We start from the raw sequence: 26,153 nt of genomic DNA on the forward strand, positions 1-26,153 counted from the left end.
CTCTTGGCCAGACAAGTCTTGCTGCCGTTTTGATTTTACTATTGTCTAGACATATGATGAGGATAGGGGCTTTTCTCTGTGAGATTTGCCAGCTCCTAAAACTCATGGAGCTAAAGCAGGTCCTTCTATATGCAAATTCCCAAAGCACAAGGGGTTCTTTTGTGTTGTGTCATCTTATGCACACATGTGCATGCATGTGCACACACACATGCTCAAATCTTTCTTGGGGAATGACTGTTTTAAAATTGCCTTCTCTCCAAGTCCTTGCTTTACTTCCCAGCTCTGCATGGGCAGAGAGCTGTGTATAAAAGTCATTCTGTGTCATAATCTCCTTTCAAATATATGCTAACACGTGAACTCTGTACCTTACATTTGGAAACCAAGACTTTTTTTTTTTTTTTTTTTTAATTTTTATGGAAACCAAGACACTTGAGTTTCTTTGTTTTTTGATTCCACATGAATGGCTGGGGAAGGCTGTCAGTATGATAAATGAATGGGGTTCGAAGGATAGTGCCAAGAAAATAATTGATTTATTATTTCTTATATGATCCTACCACACAAGTACTGTGAGAGAACTGGGTTAAATATTTGTAGGGAGTGCAATGGGAGGAGCCTGTACCATCCACATGTTTGCATACCCCAAATACCATTGATTTCATTTTGAAGACTTTTGCATGTCTGAAACATGCAAAAATATGATAATTAATTTCAGTGAGTTTTCATTTTCTTACCACAGTAAATTTCTTAGAGTAAAAAAAAAAAAAATTTCAAAACAACAAAAAAGCAAAACTCTTTAGGTACCTTTTGGTGAATAGATTGCTTTTGGTTCTCAAGTGATGCAGGAAGTCGCTGGTTAGCAATTCTTCTATAATGAAGCTTGATATGTTGCCTGGTGATTTATAATGATAGCTGATAAACTGTGATGATTTAATTGTGCTTCCTCTAGTAATAATCTTAAGTGCTCGAGTGAAGTTCCAGTGATTGGCTTTCTTCTGAACTCAGTCTCCCTGGAGTCTTTAGGCATCTCTTTTACACAACATCCGATAACTGACTTTTAACTGTTCCTATTTTAAATAATACAAATCAATTAAAACACAGAGCTGTTGAACAAAACTTCCCAGTGTTGGTATAGGTCTCGGTGGGTATTTCCTGATGGCTCATAATGACATCAATTTAGTGCACCTGGTAGGATCTGTGTGAACTGGAAGTGGCTTAATTCTTAAATGACAATAAAATTAAGAAGCCTTTATGGATTGCTGCTGCTGCTTCAGGAATCACTGCCAGCTCCATTGCTGACTTCTTTCGTGGTAAATAAAATTTAAATGGGACCGCAGACCACATGTAATTGTTTTCTCTGTAATTTGTTGGTGATTTGTTGAATCTGTTTCTAAGTATTAGTTTGGGGCCTTAATAAGTCACTTTAGTGGGTGAGTTTTTGGGCCACAGTAAATGTAGTATCTATTTTGCAGGCTTCTCATAAAAAACTTCCAATGTTTTAAAAGTACTCAGTGACTTTAACACATTCTCTTGTCTCAGGGGTCTTAGGGGTGAGATATGCTTTAATTGTTGCATCCTCGTTTTCTTTGGTACCTTAGAATAATGATGACAGTGCTACTTCTCTCTGTCTTATTAGTAATTGTTTTTAGACTGTCAGTGTGCACCTACATTGTGATTTTTAATATTTATTGAGCATTGATGCTGTATCATATATAGTCAGAGTACTTCACTTCCCATGTTCTTTTTTGTTATTGATTCAGAAGGATCCATCGTCATTCACACTCCATTATGCTTTTATTTTTTAATTTGGGGAGAAATAAAACATTTTTATGAAATTTTGTTTGTTCCTAGAACTTTCCTTACATTAAGCAGTCTGTGAACTTCTTTCTCATTATCTTTGACTAAGTTGTTTTTCTCCGAAATGTTTGGAATGTCGTAACTGCGTACTAAATGCTTATAGGCATTAATGCAATATCACTTTCTCATCCAACTTTTACTTTCTAAACTTTTCTGACCACTAACCACTAATTGAGTGTTCAGGTTAATTTAAGTAAAAAGGAGCATGATTTATTATTCAGGACTCCTGTCATATTAAATTAACTTCTAAGATATTTTGTTTTATTCTATTTTAGTGAGAGTTCAAGATATATAGTTAAACAAGGAATGTGCTTCTTATAATAATCAGGCTATACTGGTATATTTGGGCTTTACCTTTTTAAACTGAAGTTGATTTCACCAGATAATAAAAGCGAGAGACTGGTTAATGTGCTTTGTTATATTTATATCTGGTTGAACAGACTATTCCTTAGCTTTTTACCCTCAGAGTTACACTTTGACTCGGCACATATCTTGTATTTATACATCCTTTTAAAAATTTCCCAGCATTTCACTGACCCTTGGAATTTCTATTCCTAAAAAAGAAGCAGCTTATAAATACAAAAATAAAATATCATTTAAAATATTTAATAATTGATTTTAATATTATTAATTTAGCACATTTCATTTTGATAATTACCCACCATCAATTTTTAATTTTTAATAAACATCTTAGTTTCCAAACTTCAAGTTTGAGGAATATTTATGTTTTCATTTCCAGTTTTGAGAAAGAGGTTAATGATGGATGATTGGTAAAGCAGCAGCTAGAGGCAGGTGAAGAAGCCTAGGGGTGGAGAGGCAGGAGAAGGTGAAGACAGGACATACTCTGCTGAAAGGCTCATTTGGATACTTTTTGAGCTCTCCATAAGAGTCTATTTTTTATTTTATATTTTGATAATGATTGTTGCACATATATATTCTACAATGCAGTTATTTTACATTTTTAAAATTTTACTTCCTATCACCTTCAGCTATTTCTTTTTTACCTTTTTCCCTTGTTCTTTTCCATATCAACTGCTAAATTGCCCATATTATAGTTGTAGTCCCTATTTTATAGTTAAAAATGTGGCCAATAAATAGAGCTAATACCAAAGTATATAAAGTATTTGTGCATGTCATGACAATTACTTTATTTTCTGGTGATGGTATATTTTCAGTATATTAACTCATTTGTACTTCCTCTGTCCAATCTGAATTGCAAATATATTTGAAGTGGTGATTGTGTGTATATGTTTGTGTGTGTGTGTATGTGTGTACTCTAATATAATAATAATAATAATACACATACTATAACCATCAAAGCAAGTGAATAAGAACTAGATAATAGAGGGTATCAGGAAACCCAGGCTAAAGGAAGTTCCTGTTGATTTCTGTTCTAGGAAAACAAATAAAAAGAAAGCCAACTTCATTGCTTTCATTCTGTTATGGAAAGAAGCAGACAAGTTTATCAGAAGAGACAAACTTTTTTCTTCTATTAAACTTGAGAAAGATCATTTTACAAATATTTTTTTAAAAAGGTTTCTTTGTAGGTATCACTTAAACCAACTCTGGGAGAGGGGAAGGGAGCAGTGTTCAGTTGTAGCTCTGTGAGTGAGTTACGGAAGCTATTGATGAGTTGCCGAAATGTGGTTTTTCTTGCAGTTGATTGACACATACATTTTAGACACTGGGGAAGCTGACATATTGTTAGATTTAAAGGGTCTGTTTATATTCTTGCCGAGACTTGAGAGCTGTTTCTGCTGCCCACGGGTGTTCTGCAGGAGTATATGCCACCAGGGCCTAGGCTTTCCTTTGTAAATACTGGATTTGCATAAATAATTGAACTCCCCTTAACATGGCAGTTAGGATCTTGGATTGCAAGATTTTGGGGGGAGCTGGAAGTATTGGTTAGCCACTTACCCATATAACAAGACTTCTATGGAATATTTGATTGTTAGTAAAACTGTATGAGTAGACTAGTCAGGATTAGATAATTGGGAATTGGCTCCCCTCCTTCCAAACAATTAAAGGGTTAACATTGTGACTGGACACTGGATACTTCATCCCATTTCAGTTCTGAAGAATATCTTCCAAAAATGAAAAATTTGTTTTTGGCCTAAGTGTGTTTGAGCCTTTCCCCCTGGTAGTAATTGGCCACTAGATTGATTTGTTCTTTAAGTAGAACCAGGTCATCACCATAAAGGCAGATGCTTATCTTTCTGTTTGCTATCTCAGGAAATCAAATACTCACTTCTTCTAAGGGTACAATGAAATTGTTTGAAAAAAATTAAAAAATGTGGAGGTAGATGCACTCTATTTTATAACTGTTTAAGATTAGAATTTATCTTGTTTTAAGATTAGTCAAGTAACATTTAGGGAGTATTTCCCAAGTGCCAGCCATTCTTCTAAGCACTTTACATGTATTATTCCACTTAATCTTCAGAAAACCCTTAAAAGGTTAGTACTATTATCCATGCTTTAGAAATGGGGAAACAAAAGCCAAAGAGATTAAGTAACATGCAAAAGATCAAGCATTTAGTAAAGACACAAATCCAGAATTTGCACCCTGATAACCAGACTCAAGAGCTCATTCCATAACCACTGTGATTTACTTTCTCCAGCAATGCTAACCTTATTTTCAAAATGGTATCATATAAAGATATTATATTAAAGTAGATATTATCTTTCTTAGGGTATGGGACCCTTTGAGACCCTGATGAATCTCTGGACACACACAATTTTGTAACCCTAATCAGGAGTCCCCTGGACCTCTGCAGAACATCAGAATCCGTGGAATTTGTCATGTCTATAGTGGATTAGAATTCAACATCCATTTCAACCTCCTTCTCTTGTGCAGTATAGAAAAGCCTATACTGCAGGCACTGGAAAGCTAAAGCATATTTCTCAGCCTCCCTTTCGGATAGGGCTCAGACTTTGATTTAGACTTTGATGCATTTTGGGAGGATTAGGAAGGCAGAAGTGTGTGAAAGCTGCATTTTACTGGAAGCATTGCTGGTATGGAGGTTGTCTGTGTGACATCGGCAGAGGGTCCAATAGCCAGTCAGTTGCTTGTGTGTCGAGAGGAAGACAATGAGCAAACATTTTGGTGGTGAGGATTGCAGCCAGTGTGGTGTGGCTCTGGAAGTGGCCACAGTGGGTAGCTTTTTGAACATGGCAGTGGGGTTGTGATTCTAGAATGGCAGACACCTGATCCTAGAAGAGGCCCTGTGGTGTCCAGTTTTTAGTATTGCTTTGGGAATTGTTTCTGGAAAGTTATGTAGAATTCAGTTTCTTCAGCCCTCCCAATGCGGGTTTCAACTAGCCAGGGTCATTCTACTTTTTTTGCAACTAAATCTTTAATGGGTACAGTACTATATTTAATCCAAAGATAGTTTGCTTAATAGGTTGGGGTCTGCGCTCCGTCCCCACGCTCAGCCCTCTACGACCGTGTCCCGGCGCTCCGCACCCTGCCGCCGCCACGAAGATGAGCCGGGCGCCCTCGGCCCCACAGCCGGCCACGGCTGAGACATAGCCGATCGCCGACCAGGTAAAGTCCCAGCTCGAAGAGAAAGAAAATAAGAAGTTTCCTGTCTTTGATGCTGTACAGCTCAGGTGCCAGGTGGTCGCCGAGACAAACTTCATCAAGGTGCACGTGGGCGACAATCACTGCGTGTACTTGGGAGTCTTGAGAAGTCTCCCTCATGAAAACAAGCCCTTGAGCTTGTCCTACTACATCAACAAAGCCAAGGACGATGAACTAACCTATTTTTAATTCCTGACCTCAAAGAGGACCCTCTGTCCCTATGACTAACCTGTCTAGATGATCCTCTATCATCTAGAAGTCTGTATTTGGGATCATAAAATAAACCACCTGTTGGTGCTGGCTGTGGGGGCTGGAAAGGGGAGTTAAGCAGCTTTTCCTGGGTCTTTTCCAAAATTGTTCTTTGTGTACAGGTGACTTTTTTCTCCCAATCAGGCATCTTAACTTCCTTTCACAGAGGGCTAAGTATTGTCTTTAAATACATATTTTTAAACTCTTAAAGAAAAAAAAAAATAATAGGTTGGGAGTTTGACTCTGAAGTCAGAAACACTTGGGTTCTTATTTAGATTCTTCTACTTACCAGCATTGTGACCGAGAACAAGTTATTTGACCTTCCACCTTCCCCATCTGCAAAATGGAAATTATTGTATAATAGGAAATATTGTAAGAACTACTTCATTAGGTTGTCGTGATAATAGTATGAGTTAATACATGTTATGTGCTTAGCAGAGTGCCTGGGACATAGCTGATACTAGGAATGTTAGCTATTATTATTAAGCTATAAATGTTGAGGAAAGTATAAAAGCAGTGGGCATAAATTCTATCTGTGTAAAATTGAAGATTGCGGTAGACAATAGACTTGTTGAACTTCAAGTCTGGTTTCCTACAGCAGTGTTTTCACAGACCCAGACTGATAGTTTATTGAGGAGGAGGCTGACATAGCGTACCTGGGGGTCACATTTACTTCTTTAACTGGACAAATAGTTTTGTAGTTCCCATGCAAAAGAGGATTCAAAAGAATTCTGGTAGCAAAATTCTTTCCTTAGGAAAGACCTTCAACTTTAGATGCCTAATTGGATGTGTTGTTTCTTAAGGAGAGGGTTCCCAGATGAAATTGGCAGATCATGGGTGGAATGTCCAAGGCTGCAAAGGCAGGAGAAGGAGTCCACCTGGGCTTCCGTGGGAATCGGCCTCCACAGAGTCTCTCTGTGAGCTGTGCCATTATTGAATCTAAAATTTATAATTGTTTTTATCCTGTGGCTAAACCTACTGCTTCCTATTGATATACAGACCTATCTTGATGTATCCTACTACATCTCTAGAGTTAGATAATACAGATATTGTAGTCAGCTTTTAAACTGCTTGCTTATGAAAGTAGTTAAATTGAATACAGGTCTAGGTAGTTTCTCTGATCAAGATGCTCTTTTTCTTCCAGGCCTGCTTCTCCCCACCCACCCCACCCTGCCTCCGGACCTGTTCAAATAGTCTTTAATAACCAAGTATATAGTAGCCTCACACTCTCACAGGGCAGTCCAGGCAGTCAAACTCAAACTTGTTGATATGTAGCCAGTGGGAAAGCACCAGAAGACGGTGCTTAGACCTTGGAAGTTTACTTATGGTTACCTTTAAAGGTTCCTTAACCCTTCCTCCCCCCACCTCTACTTGCACGTCTGCACACAGTCAAATTAATTGCCAACAGTCTATTAAGGAAGACAATAAGTTCAAGAGTCCTATAAAGTGATCACTTTTGATCCTCCCAAGTCCATCTCATAAGTAGAAGTAATCAGCAATATGCAATTATTTTCCACATTTTAATTATTTTATTCAGATTCTTCACATGCATATTTGACATGTGCCATTATTACCACCAGGCAAAGCTAAATGATCAAGAGTGCTGATCTCTTAAATATATGTGAATGAAATTTCCCCTTAGACTGTGATTTCAGAGAATTAAGTTGTAACTTGAGACAGGTTTGGTCAAGTGTTTTCCCTCATCATCAAGAAGACTATTCCTACGCATTTGGACAATAAGGAAACAGTCTTCTCAGAATAGGTCTTTCCTCTATGGGTGGATCTTAAATTACCATTTCATGTACTCATTTCATGAAATTATTGCATCAGCTAAGTTGGGTTTCATACTGAGTACAGCAAAGCCCTAAGTATGAGTGGAGTTATCTTGGGAACTATGTTGTTTGTGTCAAGGTGTGTGTTATGGTGGAGGTGACACATTTGGAAGAGGCCAAGTAAAGTAGATGTGTTTTTGGAGCCCTCTGCCTTATTTCAAACAGAGTAACCTCCACTTTCTTCTGGTTTTCATGGGGGTTTTTTTTGGTAAGGTTTGATTTTCAAAAAAGTGTTTTTCTGCTTTACAAAGTTTAAAAAGTTCTGAGCTAATGTACACATTGCCTAGATATGATTTAGAAGATTATCAAGTTAAAGCCCACAACTAACATTGCCTTGTGCATTGACAAAAAGAATTTTACTGTTGAATATGCCGGGTCTATCTTTTGAGGTAGTCAAATCAGGAATATGTAAGTCTTTATTGTTTCTAACAAAAACAAAACCGTTTGGTCTTAACTGAGATCAGTATGGCCAAGCCTACTTTTGTATCTGCCAAAGTTATTTTGTTGAATGATTGAATAAAAGTGGTTCACAACCTTGAATATTACAGTGTTTCATTCTTTCAAACTGAGGCCTCTTTTAACAGCTAGCCTTATGGCCTGGTAAGAAAGTGATTAGATTGTTTGAATGTAGCTCTCCATCCTTGCACATTGTACGAGACAAACATTTTTTATCTTCTGGGTATGTTTTGGAGCTCCCTTAGAATCCGAAAATGTAGCCAGTTACCCCTGGAAACTAAGGATTCTAAGTTTTTATAGCTACTGATAGTGTTCCTCTTGTTTCTGGACGTTTAAACTAACCTAGCTCACAGGTATCTTAGATAAAGATGGCCAACATGCACACACGTCAAGAGCTGGGGGAAATTACACAGGACACCCCCTCTTCCTTCCTTTTCAGTCTGCTTTCACTCCTGTCTCGTTCATGCCTGCCTTCAAGCACTTTACTGTGTAAGCCTAGTGTTGACCCCACTCTGGTCCTGTGACCATGGTACTTAAGAGCAAGCGTCTTCATGCAAAACCTCAGCTGTCCTTTGTCAACACTAAACTTGGGTCTTGGTTCCCTATGTCACTTGAGGAAAATTCCTCCTCTCCTTTTCTGACCAACAAACAGCTCTCTCATTCCCAAATTTGGCAGGGCCTGACCCAACCATACCAAATTCTTTTCGTACAGGATCTAAAGATCTGAAGTACAGAATGACCAACCTGTCACTCTGAGATGGGAAGTTTTCAGAACCAGTTTGTCTAGGAACAACAGTGAAACTGTGGGTGACGGTTTGGAAATCTGAAGGGAACGAAGTGTGGGTCAGTGAGGGTTGGCCCAGAGGGGATCTGGGAGGAGTTCACATTGGATGGCAGAGAGATCAAGTTTTCAGGGATTAGGTGTGCCAGTTGGACTGTTAGTTCTTGGACAAAGGAAAAATTGGCATGTTAGGTAGAGAAAAAGCTCCTAAATTGGTTACATCTAATACCAACCTCTGAATCCTATATACTGGCCAATTTTATTTGGAAGTCTGCTAATTGCTTATTATTTGCCATTTCTTGAATACCTACCACATGCCAAATGCTCTGCTCCCTGCTTTAAGATATGTCATAGCCAATCTTTTTAATGACCTAGAAAGTAGGTATTGTCATTCCTAATTTACATATGAGAAAACTGGGGCTAAGAGATTATAAGTAGTCTTTGCCTCCAAGCTAATTAATGGCAGAGCCAGGATTCAAATCTAGTTTTGTTTGAGTCCTGGTTTATTTATTTATTTGTTTTTATATTGCAATTGGTTTTAATTTGAATAATTTCAGCCATGTTACATAGATGATTTAATAGACATTGCTGGTAATACATATTCCATCAGGAATACCTTTGGCATGTCTTGATTATTTTATATTGAGATATAAGTCACTTATCACAAAATTCACCATTTTAAAGTATATGTCAGTGATTTCAAATATATTCACAAAGTTGTACAACCATCACCACTATCTAATTCCAGAATATTTTCATCACCTCCCAAAAGAAACCCTGTAGCCATCAGCAGTCATTACTCAATCCCCCTCCCCTCAGTTCCTGGCAACCACTAATCTACCTTCTGTCTCTGGACTTGTCTATTCTGGTGGTTTTATATAAATAGTATCATAGTATCATACAAAATGTGGCCTCTTGTATCTGACTTCTTTCACTTAGCATAATGTTTTCAAGGTTCATCCATGTTGTAATATTCCATTGTGTGGATATATACCACATTTCATCAGTTATTTTGGTTGTTTCCACTTTTTGACTATTATGGTTATTATGAATAGTATTGCTATGAATATGTACAAGTTTTATATAGACATATATTTTCAACTTAGTTGTATATATACACATACGGCATATGTGGGTCATATGACAACTCTAAGTTTAACTTTTTGAGAAACTGTCAGTTTTCCATAGGGGGACTGTTTTCCATAGAGACTACAACATTTTACATTCTATCAATATATGATTGTTTCAGTTTATCAACATCCTTGCCAACGGTTGTTATTGTTATTGGCCATTGATTGTAGCCATTCTAGTGGATGTGAAGTGGTAACTCATTGTGGTTTTTATTTACATTTCCTGAATGACTAATGATGTTGAACATCTTTTCATGTGCTTATTGGCCATTTGTATATCTTCTTTGAAGAAATATCTATTCAAATCTTTTGTTCATCTTTATATTTAGATAATGTCTTTTTTGTTGAATGGTAAAAGTTTTTATATATTATGAATACTAGACCCTTATCAGATATATGTTTTGCAAATATTTTCTCCCATTCTGTGTGTTGTGTTTTCACTTTCTCGATTGTATCCTCTGGTTCATAAAGTTTTTAATTTTGATTAAGTTCAATTTGTCCAGTTTTTCTTTGGTTGCTTATACTTCAGATGTCATATCTAAGAAACTGTTGTCTAATCCAAGATTAGGAAGATTTACACTTATGTTTTCTTCTAAGAGTTTTTTAGTTCTAGCTTTTATATTTGGCCATTCTTAACTTTGATCCATTTTGACTTAATTTTTGTATAAGGTATGAGGTAAGGGCCCAAATTCATTCTTTTGCACATGGATAGTCAGTTGTCCCAGAACGATTATTTGAAAAAGTGTATTCTTTTCCCATTTAATTATCTTGGCATCTGTTTTAGTTCCTTAGCTGCCAAGCCAATATCAAGCAATGGATTTGCTTAAACAACTGGAATTTATTGACTCATGGTTTCGAAGGTAGGAGAAGTCCAAAAACAAGGTATCACCAAGGCAATGCTTTCTCTCATAAGACTGTGGCATTCTGGGGCTGGCTGCCAGCAATCCCTGGTCCTTGGCTTTTCTATCACATGGCAGTGCACATGGCAGCCTCTCTTGGCTTCTCCTTTCTTTTCTGTTTCCACTGACTTCCAGCTTCTGGCTGTTCCCTGTGTCTTTCTCTGTGTGTGTGTGACCTTCCCCATAAGGCCTTCGGTAATAGGATTAAGACTCATCCTGATTTAGCTGAGCCAAACCTTAACTGAAGTAATCTCATCAAAAGGTCCTATTTATAAGATTTCATGTCTACAAGAATTGATTAAGCTTAAAAGCATGTTTTTCTGGGGTACATACCTCCAAACTACCACAGTCCACCCTCTGGAACCCACAAAGGCATGTTCTCACATGCAAAATACATTCATTCCATAATAACAACATCCCAAAAGCCTTAAATTCATTTCAGTAACAATGCTGAGTACAAAGTCTCATCAAAATCGGTTATGGGTGTGGTCTGCCTTGGGGCACAATTCCCCTGTCTACGGAACTGAGAAATCTACAGAACAAGTTATCTGTTTCCAATATACAAAGGAAGGACAGGCAAAGGAAAAACATATTCCCAGTCAATTATTTTCTGCCCACCCATCTTCTCTTATGAGTAATTGCATCCTACTTTGATTATACCTTTGCTCTCTGTCCCTTATTTTATATCTATCTAACGATTAATCAATCAATGAAATATATATATATACACAACACACACACACACACACACACACACACACACACACACACACACCAAACTGGTTTGGATCTGTTATGCGCCCCCAAAAAGATTATGTTCTTTTAATCCATTCTTGTGGGGACAGACCTATTGTGGGTGAGAGCTTTTGATTAGGTTGTTTCCATGGAGATGTGACCTTGCCCATTCAAGGTGGGTCTTAATCCCCTTGCTGGAGTCTTCTATGAGAGGATAAAAGGCAGAGACATTTTAGAGAGAGCTCAGAGAAGCTAAGAGAGACATTTTGAAGAGACATTTTGGAGAAAGCTATTTTGAAACCAGAACCCAGGAGAAGAAGGACCATTAGATACTGCCATGTGCCTTCCCATGTGACAGAGGAACCCCAGAATCCATCGGCCTTTCCTCAGAGAAGGTATCTACCTCTTGATGCCTTAATTTGGACATTTTCATAGCCTTAGAATTGTACATTTGTAACCTCATAAATCCGCATTGAAAAAGCCAATCCATTTCCGGTATATTGCATTCCAGCAGCTTTAGCAAACCAAAACATCCACCCTGTTTCACTCTGTTACATTCAAGTGTTCAGTGGCCTTCCTCAACTGAACCCCCGTCCCCAGAGAACTCTTCTGCCAAAGACTGCGATTTAGCAGGAAGTAAAGTCCTTTTCTTGATCTATGAATGTTCTCCCCAGGCCTAGGTTAATACATGGTGCTATGTGACCTGTCCATGGAAAAGAGAAACCATCACTCCTTTTAAGAGTGAAAATATGATGGAAATTGGCAGACAAGGAGGGACTGGTCAGGGGAAGGTTAATTAAGGGGATTTAACTGGTTATGCAGTGCATTTCCTTTGAGGTTTTCATTTAATTCACCTGTCCAATTCTAGATTTTTATGGAAATTCACTTCCTAGACATTCTGATGAAGTAATATTAGACCACATATACAGAGAATGGCATAATAAATTCAGTTTTACTTTCAAGTGACGTATAGGTGAGTAAAAGAAACCAGATTTTCATTTAGTAAATAAAATAGAATGCTAGGATGAGGATACACATTTAATACATGTTTTCTGTAGTTTTAGCTTGACTTTAAACTCACTGTCACAAGTAGAGACCCCACAACTTGAATCCCTGGTCTAAGAGATTATTGGTCTCACTTTGCCATATTTTAGGGACAGGTAGCTGTTGTATTTTAATTGAAAGAGTTCCCAGAAGGGAATAGTATTAGAATAGTTTCTTGGGATTTGTGGACTTGGTTGAAACTTTATTTAATTGCTGTTTTGCTTGACTTTTCAAATAGAGTTTTATGAAAACTGAACATCCTAATTTTTATAAGTGAAAATATTACTTAATGTCTAGTACCATCATTTACTTTTAAATTCCTGTAAGGAACATGATGTGTAGTATACATATCCAAGTAAATGTGCACATTCAGCTGATGCACTGGTATATTATGTAGCTAATTTTTCTTTAGTTTTCCCTGCAAATGTTTAAGTTAAAAACAGGACAGTTCCTCTGATCATTTATCTCAACCACAGGAATTCTTCAAGCTAAATACTAATCTTGATTTCTTCTTAGAAATCTGGTAAAAATTTTGAAATTTTAGGTGGGAGTTATGATGATTCCTATTATGATTTAAAGAAAACAAAGCAAGGAATATCCAAGTTAAACAAAAACAGTTTCAACAATATTAAGTAAACATTTTCCTGGATGTATATATTTACAGATTTCTGTTAATTTTTTTCAAAATATGAATACTGGCTTTTTTTGTGGTAGAATTTATGTGCTAGTGAGTGATTTTCTCAAACTGTTCCTTTTAATTAACAAATTCCCCAAGTTTTAATAAAAAGAATGTGAGTCATTTAGATACATTGAAAAGAGCACAGACTTTATAGCATGAGAGAGCTAGGATTAAAGACTGGATCTACCCCTTATGAGCTATATGTCTTGAGACAAATTACTTAAAAATTATTTTGCATGACATTAATATAGCTACCCATCCTTCTTTTGGTAAATATTTACCTGAAAATCTTTCTCTATCCTTTAAATTGTAATCTTTCTGTGTCTTTATTTTTTTTTGGTAACTAGAACATGATTTAGTTTTAAATTTACATACAGTAAAATTCACTTGTTTTTGGTATGTTTTGACTAATTCATAGAGATATGGAACTTTCACCACAATCGAGTTACAGGAAAGTTCCATCATCCCTAAAATTTCCCTTGTGCAGCCCCTTGTAAACAACTTCTTCTCCCATTCCAAATGCCTGTTCTTTGTCCCTATGATTTGTCTTCTCCAGAATGTCATATATATAGATTTATATAGTATATAGGCTTTTGAGTCTGGCTTCTTTCATTTAGCATAATCATTTGAAGTTCATTCAGGTTGTATGTATTGATAGTTTGTAACTTTTCATTGCTTTTTATCATATTCCATTGTATGAATTCACAGCATTTTTTAATCCATTCATCTACAAAGATCTTTGGGTTGTTTCCAGTTTTTGATGACTAAGAATAAAATTATTTTTCAATGTGATCCCAATCAAAATTCTGTTGGCCTTCGTTGCAGAAACGGAGAAGCCAATCATTAAATTTAGATGCAAGGATAAGGGTCCCCAAATGTCCAAAACCATCTTGACCAAGAACAAAGTTGGAAGACTCAAACATTCCAATTTTAAAACTTATCAAAGCTGCAATAATCAAAAGCAGTGTGGTACTAGCACAAGGGCAGACATATAAACCAATGAAATTGAATTGAGAGTTCAGCTATCAACCCTTACATTTATAGCCAACTGATTTTTGACAGGGGTGCCAAGTCCACTCAATAGTTAAAGAATAGTCTCTTCAATAAATGGTGTGGGAGAACTGGATATCCATATGCAAAAGAATGAACATGGACCCCTACCTCATGCCATAAACAAGAATTAACTCAAAGTGTATCAAAGACCTAATTGTAGTACCAAACTTATAAAATTCTTAGAAGAAAACATAGATGGATATTTTCAGGACCTATGTTAGGCAATAGAGTCTTAGAATTTACACCAAAAGCACAAGCAACAAAATAAAAAATTGATAAATGGGACTTCATCAAAATTAAAAACTTTTATGCATCTACGGACTTCATCATGAAATTAAAAAAGAAAAAAAAAATCCTACAGAATGGGAGAAAATATTTCGACACCACATATCTGATAAGGGTTTAGTTTCCTGAATATATAAAGAAACCTTACAACTCAACAACAAAAAGACAAATAACCAATTTTAAAAATGGGCAAAAAACCTGAGTGGACTCCACAAAAGTTTTCCAAGTGGCCAAAAAAGTACATGAAAAGATGCTCACCATCATAAGCATCTCAGAATTTAGAAATAGCCGTAACAACTCAGGAATAAATGTGACTGCTGTGAGAGTTTACAATCCAGGAAACTTGCCAGTAAGCCTTTCCCTTATAACCTATGCTCTTGAATTCAATTCTCAGAATTTGCACATTATATTTAGTCCATATTAGTGAGGCAATATAATATTTGTCTTTTCCTTTCTGTCTTATTTCACTCAGCATACTGTACTCAAGGTTCATTCACCTAGTTGCATGCCTCACAACTTCATTCCTTCTTGCAGCTACTCAGTATCCATTGTATGTCTACACCACAGTTCTTACTTCCATTCATCAGTCAATATACCCTTAGACCACCTCCATCCACTGCAAATCGTGAGTACTGCTGCGATAAACACCAAGCACACTATCATTTAAAGGATGAACAGAAAACTGCCTATGAAAGGCTCTAAGAAAACATGGCCAAAAGTGCAGGAGGAAAGCAAGGAGATTCTAGAGCCCTGGAACTGGGGAAGCATTGTTTTCATTACGAGTGTGTTAGGTGCTTCAGAGAAAACAAGTGTGCTGGTTTGAATGTATTATGTCCCCCAGAAAAAGCCATATTCTTTGATGCAATTTTGTGGGGCAGACATATTAGTGGAGATTAAGTTGGAATGTTTGGATTAGGTTGTTTGCATGGAGATGTGCCCCACCCAACTGTGGGTGATGACTCTGATTGGATAATTTCCATGGAGGTGTTGGCCTGCCCATTCAGGGTGGGTCTGAATTAATTTACTGGAGCACTATATAAGATCAGACAGAAGGAGCAAACTGATACAGCCAAGAGGGACACTTTGAAGACACACAGAAGCTGAGAGAGGAGCTGCAGATGAGAGACAGTTTGAATGTTGAAAGCAGACTCTTGCTCCAGAGAAGCTAAGAGCAACCAAGAGTGACATTTTGAAGAGGAGCTGTGGCCTAGAGAGGAACATCCTGGGAGAAAGCCATTCTGAAACCAGAACCTGGAGCAGATGCCAGCCACGTGCCTTCCCAGCTAACAGAGGTTTTCTGGACACCGTTGGCCATCCTTCACTGAAGGTACCCAATTGTTGATGCGTTACCTTGGACACTTTATGGCCTTAAGACAGTAACTGTGTAAACAAATAAACCCCCTTTATAAAAGCCAATCCATTTCTGGTGTTTTGCATTCCAGCAGCATTAGCAAACTAAAACAGCAGGTAAGACAAAATTGAAATGTGCCTATTGAGTTTAGCAACAATAAGGTCATTTGTGTACTTGTGGTAAAAGTCAACTTATTGTGGTTTGATGCCTGAATGGGGAGAAGAGGAAGTAGACACAGAATAAATAATTATTCAAAAACATGGGAGAGGGAAGTAGTTGGAGGGGACATGGAGAGGGAGGAGGATTTTATTTTTCACTGTAATTAATTTGTTTAAAATGGAAAAGACTTGAGTTTCATTTTTAAAACTGATAGGAAAGATCCAACAGAGGGAGAAGGTACAGGAGGGAGAGAATAGAAAGAGCAAAGTCTCAGAAAAACTTGGCGAAGGTTGGAAAGAGCAAAGTTGGGCATGATGAAGGGACAAAGAATGGATCTTCCATTGTAACAGAAGTTTTGGAGGACAGAATATGGGTATGGTGTAAGTATATTTTTAGTTTGGCAAGAAAGGACACTGTAGTTTCTGTTTCTCCTGTGAAGTTGGAAGAAAACTCATCTAATGACAGGGGGATTTCAGAGTTTTAGAATGGAGCAGATTTGAATTCCTATGATGGTGAATGGAAGAATAGACTAGAGAATGCTTCATGATCACTGGGGGCATGTAGGGTCCACTTGAAATATGCCAACTTTTGTGATTTTCTCAAGCAATGCCCAGCAATCTGGAAACTAGTGCAAAATAGGTAGAATTGCACTGATTTGGGGTTTTGCCAGGTGTTAAAACCATGAGAGACAGTAGGCAAGGAAGTTGAGAATATTGGTAAGAAATGGGTTGAAGTGATAAAGAACAGAATCTAAGCTTAAGAAGGAAGAGAATAAGTGAGCTCATAGAAAGTATGCACTAGAAGTCCCCATAATGTTGAATAATGGAAATCTTGGGAATAGTTGATTAAGAGTTCTGAAAAGATAGGATATTTCAGTCTGAAAGTGGTTTTAGACGGGGAGTGACTCTTGGTGTTTATAAGTTCCTGAGTGTGGTTATGGGAGTGCTTAGCTGAAGTGGAAGTTAAGAAAGAGAGGCCTGAGTGTTGGATGCATCATCCATACGGATGTCAAGTCACCTTGGTTGATGGTGGGGCTTGAGGTAGAGGGAAAGACTGAATGAAGTGAATACTAAAATGTTAGAGAGATGCTAAATGAGTAAATAATAGCAATGAGGAGTGGGTAGAAGGTGGTATAGCCAGATGGCATGTGCTTCAAAGGAGCTGATTTTTTTTTTATCATTTTCTTATTGAAGTATGACATACATTCAGAAAATACACAAATCAGAAATATACAGATCATTAATTATCATGAAGTAATTCTACCCATGTTGCCACTACCCAGTCAAGAAATATAACATTTCTAAAATTCCAGAAGCCCCCAACTCATACCCACTCCTAATCACTTTTTCTCCTTTCTCCATAAATGTAATCATTATCCCAACTTCTAAAACTTCATATTAGTTTTGCCTGTTTTTAAAATTCTATATAAATGAAATCATATACTATGTATTATATTCTTTCAATTCTGGTTATTCAAGTAAAAGATTGCATTTGTGAGATTCATCCATGATATTGCATGTAGCAGGAGTTCATTAATTTTTGATGTATAGTATAACATTTCATTGTATGACTACACCATGATTTATCTTTCTACTATTGATGGACATATGGGTTGTTTACATTTTTGACTATGATCATTCCACAATCATATCTTTTGAAGCATATATGTACACATTTCTGATGGGTATATACCAAGAATGGAATTTCTGGGTCATAGGGTACTCAGATGTTCAACTTTAGTATGTAGTAGCAAATAGTTTTCCAAACTGATTGAAGTTTGTAAGAGTAGTAGTATGTAAGAGGTTTAGTTGCTTCATATTTTGGTCAATGTTTCATATTGTCAGTTTTTCAAATGTAGCCATTCTATGGATGTCTTTTGGTATCTTATTTTGGTTTAAATTTGATTTCTCTGATGTGTAATGAGGTTGAGCACCATTTAATATGATTTATGGCCATTTGGATCTCCTCTTATATAAAGTACCTGTTCAGTTATCTTGCCTGTCTATTGGGTCACCTGTCTTTTTCTTACTGCTTTGCAATTCTACATGTATTTTGAATATGAGCCCTTTTGTGGATATATGAATTGCAAGTAACATCTTCTACACTGTAGTATGCCTTTTGACTGTCTAATGGTGTCTTTTGATAAATAGAGGTCTTTAATTTCATGCAGTCTAATTCATGAATCTTTGTGTCTGTGGTTTGTGTCTTTGTCTACCTCAAGTCATGGTGAGAGTTTCTTTTATTTCTAGAATAGCACTGTCCAATAGAAACTTCTGCAGTGATGGAAATGTTTATATCTTCACTGTTCAATGCAATAGTTACACCATATGTGGCTACCGAGCACTGGAAATGTGTATAGGGCAGATCAGGAATTGGATTTCAAAATGTATCTAATTTTAATTAATTTAAATTTTAAAAGCCATATGTAGCTAAGGGCTATCATACTGGACAACACAATTCTAGAAGCTTTATTGTTTTACCTTTCGTATTATTTCCATGAAACAGCAGGAGTTTTTTGTTTTTTTTTTTAATTTTTAATTTTTATTGAGATTGTTCACATACCATACAATTATCCAAAGATCCAAAGTGTACAATCAATTGCCCCTGGTACCCTCATACAGTTGTACATCCATCACTACAATTAATTTTTGTTCAATTTTTAGAAACTTTTCATTACTCCTGACGAGAAATAAAGACGAAGTGAAAAAAAGAGAAAAGAAAAAGAAAAAAACAGAAAAGGAAACTCAAATCCTCCCATATCCCTAACTAACCCCCCTCCATTGTTGACTCATAGTATTGGTATAGTATGTTTGTTACTGTTTATGAAAGAATGTGGAAATACTACTAACTGTAGTATATAGTTTGCAATAGGTATATATTTTTTCCCTATATGCCCCTCTATTATTAACTTCTAGTTGTATTGTCATACATTTGTTCTGGTTCATGGAAGAGATTTCTAATATTTGTACAGTTAATCACGGACATGGCCCACCATAGGATTCAGTTTTATACATTCCCATTCAACTTTCCTTCTGGTGACATATATGACATGAGCTTCCCCTTTCCACCTCATTCATGCACCATTCAGCCCTGTTAGCTATTCTCACAATGTGCTACCAACACCTCTGTCCATTTCCAAATGTTTAAGTTCATTCTAGTTGAACATTCTGCTCATGCTAAGCAACTGCTCCCCATTCTTTAGACTTATTCTATATCTTGGTGACTCATATTTCATGTCTATGAGTTTACATATTATAATTAGTTCCTATCAGTGAGACCCTGCAATATTTGTCCTTATGTGTCTGGCTTATTTCACTCAGTATATTGCCCTCAAGATTTCATCATTAACCCATTTTTTTTTAAGATGGTTTTGTTCACATGCCATACATTCCATCCCAAGTAAACAATCGATGGTTCCCTGTATAGTCACATATTTATGTGTTCACCACCGTCACCACTATCTATATAAGGGCACCTACATTTCTTGCACAAAGCAGGAGGAAGAGTCAAAGAAGGTAGAGAGGCAAAAGAAACAGAAAAAAGAAAGAGGAAAAAAAAATGACAGCTAGGAAGCAGCAAAAGGAAAGATAACCTTAAATAAAAGTAGAATAAAGAGTCAGACAATACCGCCAATGTCAAGTGTCTCACACCCCTCCCCATCTACCCCTCTTATCTGCATTTACCTTGGTATATCGCCTTTGTTACATTAAAGGAAGCATAATGCAATGATTCTGTTAATTATAGTCTCTAGTTTACATTGATTGCATCCCTCCCCCAATGCCTCCCCATTCTTAACACCTTGCAAGGTTGATATTCGCTTGTTCTCCCTCATGAAAGAACATATTTGTACATTTTATCACAATTGTTGAACACTCTAGGTTTCACTGAGCTACACAGTCCCAGTCTTTATCTTTCCTCCTTTCTTCTGGTGTCCCACATGCTCCCAATCTTCCTCTCTCAACCATATTTATAGTTACCTTTGTTCAGTGTACTTACATTGCTGTGCTACCATCTCCCAAAACTGTGTTCCAAACCTCTCACTCCTGTCTTCTTCTATCACTCTGTAGTGCTCCCTTTAGTATTTCCTGTAGGGTGGGTGTCTTGTTCACAAAGTCTCTCATTGTCTGTTTGTTGGAAAATATTTTGAGCTCTCCCTCATATTTGAAGGACAGTTTTGCTGGATATAGGATTCTTGGTTGGTGGTTTTTTCTCTTTCAGTATCTTAAATATATCACACCACTTCCTTCTTGCCTCCATGGTTTCTGCTGAGAGATCTGCACATAGTCTTATTAAGCTTCCTGTGTATGTGATGGATCACTTTTCTCCTGCTGCTTTCAGGATTCTCTCTGTCTTTGACATTTGATAATCTGATTATTAAGTGTCTTGGCATAGGCCTATTCAGATCTGTTCTGTTTGGAGTTCACTGTGCTTCTTGGATCTGTAATTTTATGTCTTCCATAAGAGATGTGTAATTTTCATTGATTACTTCCTCTATTATTGCTTCTGCCCCTTTTCCCTTCTCCTTCTGGGACACCAGTGATACATACATTCTTGTATTTCGTTTCATCCTTAAGTTCCTAGAGACGTTGTTCATATTTTTCCATTCTTTTCTCCATCTGCTCCTTTGTGTGTAGGCTTTCAGGTGTTTTGTTCTCCAGTTCTTGAGTGTTTTCTTCTGCCTCTGGAAATCTGCTTGTTGTATGTTTCCATTGTGTCTTTCATCTCTTGTGTTGTGCCTTTCATTTCCATAGGTTCTGCTAGTTGTTTTTTTGAACTTTCAATTTCTGCCTTATGTATGCCAAGTGTTTTCTTTATAGCCTTTATCTCTTTTGCCATATCTTCTCTAAACTTTTTGAATTTATCTAACATTAGTTGTTTAAATTCCTATATCTCAGTTGAAGTGTATGTTTGTTCCTTTGACTGGGCCATAATTTCATTTTTCTTAGTGTAGGTTGTAGTTTTCTGTTGTCTAGGCATCTGACCTCCTAGGCCATCTCAATCAGGTTTTCCCAGATGAGAACAAGCTCAGGTCACAGAAGGAGGAAATATTCAGTATCTGGTTTCCCTGATAGTGTGTCTTAGAGGATTGACACTCCCTTTGATTTTCTGCCCTGTAGGTGGTGCCTGTCAGCCTGTCATGGGCTGGTGTAAGGGGGTGTGGCCCACTGCTCTCCTCCCGCAGGGTCTAGGGTCTGGTTCTGAATGTAAGGCAGGTAGTAGAGCTGGACCCCTCCTCTTTCCTCTTGGGAAGATATGCCCCCTAGAGAGAGGTCATTTGCATGTAAATAGATTCTTTGTTTCTCTGACTCTGCTATCTCCACCCTTGTCTGGGTGAGAGTGCTGCAATTTAAAAATGGCTGAGGCTTTCTCTACTGCAAAGCACTGGGAGCTGAAAATGGCTGAGGCTTTCTCCACTGAGCCACCCAAGTTGACAGAGAGACAAAGGGACAGAGAGCTCCCAGATTCACCCATCAGCCAGAGATAGCACCCGATCCTCTGGGCTTCCTGTCCTGAGACAGATATGTCCCCTGACTCTCCCAAGGTCAGTTGTCACTAAAAGCCTCTGTCCGCTTTTGGGGGATTCGCTGTCTGTATTGAACAGTTAACATTAAAACCCCGGTTGGAGCTGGGCTGAGGTACACTCACTTGTTCAGAGAGTGCTACTCTCTTGCACTGTGAGGCTTCCCTGAGGGAGGGGCTCTGGGCTCTCGGCTGTCAGCGCAGGTCCGTAGTTTTTACTTGCAGATTTTATGCTGCGATCTCGGGCATTCCTCCCAGCTGAGATTGGTGTATGATGAGTAGACAGTCACGTTTGTCTCCCTGCAGTTATTCCAGGTTATTTACTAATTTCTCTGTCATTTATGAATTGTTCCAGGGGGTCTAACTGGCTTCCTCTCCTCTCTATGCCACCATCTTAGCTCCTCTCCAGAAGTTGGTTTTTGTTTATGGCATGAGGTATATAGGTCAAGTTTCATTTTTTTCCATTTGGACATCCAACTAACCTAGCACCATTTATTAAAAAGATTTTCCTTTCCCGACTGCTCTGTCGCCTTTGTCATATATTGTTTCCACATAGACGTGTCTGATTCTGAATTCTCTGTTCCATTCAATTATCTGTCAGTGTGTGAATACCACACTATCTTTATTACTGTAAGTTTATAATAGATCTTGATAATCAGTAGAAAAAGTTGCCTAACTTCATTCTTCTTTTTCTTAGCTATTCTCGACACTTTTCATTTCCATATACATTTAAGATTCAACTTGTCAATTTCCACAAATCATGCTGGGACTTTGATTGGAATTAAATTGGATCTATGGGTCAATTTGGAGAGAGTAGAAAATTATAAATTACTAACTCTTCCAATCTATGAACATGGTATTGATATATCCCTCTCTTCATGTAGGTTTTTAAAAAAATTCTTTCAATGTTGTTTTATAGTATTCATTTATAGGTCATGCATATCTTTTAAAAAATTTATTCATAAATATTCTGCAGGCCTGCAGTTCTATTATTTTACTATAAATGGCATATTTTATAAATTTCATTTTCTAATTGTTAGTTACTGGTAGATAATAATTTAACTGTTTATTAGCCATGTATCTGGTAACCTTGGTAAATCACATATTAATTCTAATAGTATATCTGTAGATTCTTTTGGATTTTCTATGTATACAATCCTATAGATAATGACATTTTTATTTTTCCTTTTCAATTGTCATATATTTTATTTCTTTTTCTTACCTTCTTGCTTTGTCTAGGGCCTCCAGTACACTGTTGAATAGAAGTGGTGATATGAGCATTCTTATTTCATTCTCAATTCCAGAGGGAAAACTTTCAATATTTTAAGTATGAGATTTGTGTTAGATTTTCTTGTACATATTCTTCATCTGATTAAAGAAATTTCCTTCTATTCGTAGTTCATGAAATGCTTTTGAGATGCCAACACTTCATCTGATTCTTTTAAGATGGTCAAATGATTATTTTATTGTATTCTTTTTATTTTTTAAACTTTTTATTTTGAAATAATTTCAAACTTACAAGACAGTTGCCCAAATAATGCAAACCCATACTAAGAACTCCAACATATCTACCCATCAGAGAACCAGATCTACCTATTTTAACATTTTGCCACATTTGCCATATTTCTCTCCCTCTCTCTCTCTCTCCCTCTCTCTTTCTCTCAACTGTCAATCTATTTTCTAAACATTTGAGAGTAGGTTGTATACAGTCATGCTCTTTGAGCACATAATACTTTCATGTACACTTCCTAAGAACAAGAATATTCACTTACGTACAAAACTTAAGAACAGTTATAAAGTTCAAGAAATTTAACATTGATATGAAACTTACAATCTGTTTTCAAATTTTTTCTTATGTCCCAATAATGGCCTTTTGAGCCTCTTCTCCATTGTTAGTTCCTATTCAGAATCATGTATTCTACTTACTTGCCATTAGACTCTTTTATATTTTTAATGTGGTAAATTGCTTTGATTGATTTTCAAATGTCAGTTCAGCCTTGCATTCCTGGGAAAAAGTCCAACTTAGTTATGACACACTATCCTTTTAATATATTACTAGATTATAGTTTGCTAATATTTGGCTGAGGATATTTTCATCCATATTCATAAGAGAAATTGGACTGTAATTTTTCTTTCTTGTAATGTTCTTGTCAGTATAGATATCAAGCATATGTTACCTTCATATAACGAATTGGGAAGGGATCTTCTTTTTCTGTTCTCTGGAGGAGTTTGTATTATGTTGGTGTTATTTCTTCTTTAAATGTTTGGAAGGATCAATCAATGAAGCCATCTGGGTCTGAAGAAGGTTTTTAAAATATTTTATTTCTTCAATAGATATAGTATTATTCAGCTATTATTCTCTGGCTGCTTTTAAGACTGATTTTTTGTTTTTTACTATTATAGGAGAATGTGTTCTATTCTTTATATATATACTCCTTGGGATTCATGGTTCCCTTTGAAGCTGGGCTTTTGAAAATTAGTCATTTTCTTTTTAAATACATTGCTTCTGCCTCATTCTCTCTATCTTCTCTTTCTATGACTGCAATTACAGATATTTAGACCCCTTAACCATATCTCATATGTCTATTATGTTCTTTTCCTCCACTTTTACTTCTTCATGCTTTATTCTGGATATTTTCTTGAGTTATCTTTAGTTTCACCTGTGTCTAATCTGCTATGAAAGCCTTAAACTTGAGTTCTTAATGTGAGTTAGAGTATTTTCAGGTCTCATATTTTTGTTTGGTTCTTTAAAATAGTATTTACAGGTCTAGTATTTTCATTTGGTTCTTTAAAAAAAAAATTCCAGTTCCATACCAGAATTCTGAGGCTTGTCTTGAGCATATTAATAGAAGTTTGAGATCAATGTCTGATAACTTCTTTATCTGGTGTATGTGGTTTGTTTCTATTATCTGTTTTTTCTCTTGGTTTTTGGCAGTTTTTTCTTATGTAAGTAGCTACTTTTTATTTAGAGTCAGATGTGTGTAAGAAAAAAATTTAGAGGTAATTTAAGGCTCTGTGAAATGCTGTTTTTCTCTGGAGAAGATTTACTTCTGCTTCAGGGAGGCAGCTAGTTTAGGGATACTAGTAATTGCTGATCACATTAATCCAGCTGACTGAGGTGTTTTGAAGTTGGGTTTCAATCCTTATAAGGGCTGATCTGTTCACAGTACCATTACTTGTAAAATATAGATGTTCTGAATCCTAACCAAAATCCTTGTCTATTTACCAGGGCTCTTCCCTCTTGGCAGACGGTGAACTTTCAGAATCAGTACTCACAAAAGGAAAGGCAGCTCCAAAGGCAAGATTCACTTCTCTGACCTTACTTCTGATCCTTTGCCCTGCAGTCCCTCAGTGTTTTGGAGGCTCTTTGACACCTTCCCACAAATATTGATAAATTTTTTTACAGCTTTCCTAGTTCCTGGTGTACACTATGCTGGACATGGAACTCATTTGAGTTGGGATTTTGAAGAAGGTCAGGGGAGAACTGTTTGGAAATAGCAGTGGGAAATGATAGTACCTGCCCCACCTCTAGAAACTTAGTTTCTACTTGAGAGGGCTGCAAAGGAAACTGTGTCCTTGGGAGCTGCCAGGTTTTAGTCAGGACAAGAGTTAAAGGATATATGTGGAGAAGAGGTTGAGGAAGTTGGAGCATTTGGGGAAGAGAGGGTTAATATAGAAGGTGTTTGTTTGTTTGTTTGTTTTTTCTCCTTCTTTAGGAAGAGGTTGGTTGAACTAGATGACATCTAAGTTTCCATGTAATTTGAAATTCTAGGATTCTATTAAATGAGCTGGGCTTCCATTTAGGTTAATTTAGAAGTTTAATTAGGACTTAAAGTTTCTCCTGTAGAGATAAGGAGGCTTATCATCATAAAGAAAACTTAGAGGTCCAGGTTTTAATTTCAGCACACTAGCTCCTTCCATAGTGCACAAAGGGAGCCAGTTTCAATGTTATCTGCTAGAAATTTACTGTTCTAAACATTCATTGTATAGCATACATTTATGGAATATAATGTGATTTTATTATTTCTTATGTATAACCTACAGGCTCAGGATTATTCTCTATTCTTAATGTCAGTGCCTCAATTCACCTAGCCTCTTCTGTGTCCTTACATTCACTATCTTCTGTCTTTTCTCTCCCCACCCATTTCCTGTTATTACCCTCCATGTCATACTTTGCAGTGTGCTCTCTATCATTCCTCTTCCCTGGGGGAAAAAATTCCCCATTCTCAGCCTTTCCACTGAACATTTTCTCAGCTAATGTCCTCAGCTGAACCCTGGCTCTCCTGACAGGATCCTGCTTCCTCTGCAGCCTTCGCTATAGGAGATTTGTCTTTCCTGAGCACTTCAGCTATTTTGGCCTCATGACTCCTTCATCCTTGTGTAAAAACTCCAGCTCTTTGGAGACCCATGCTAACCCACCATCTACCATCCTGATTACTCTCATGTACTGACCTACAGGTCCCTTAACCTCACTAAGAGTCCATTTATCCCACTACTTTTCACTCTCTGTTAGCACCTCCATCTTCTCACGTCTCTCCATACACAG

The 26,153-nt window shown here is 37.0% G+C and overlaps 1 protein-coding gene and 1 pseudogene across 1 annotated transcript in view; both read left to right on the forward strand.

The window, feature by feature from the left end:
• The window catches only part of ATG10 (autophagy related 10), a 253,207-nt gene that overhangs the window by 155,555 nt on the left and 71,499 nt on the right, over positions 1–26,153 (forward strand). The window lies entirely within an intron of this gene.
• LOC119508355 lies at positions 5,336–5,623 on the forward strand (annotated as a pseudogene).

Source organism: Choloepus didactylus, chromosome 13, assembly GCF_015220235.1.
Source record: "Choloepus didactylus isolate mChoDid1 chromosome 13, mChoDid1.pri, whole genome shotgun sequence".
NCBI classification, from domain to species: domain Eukaryota; kingdom Metazoa; phylum Chordata; class Mammalia; order Pilosa; family Megalonychidae; genus Choloepus; species Choloepus didactylus.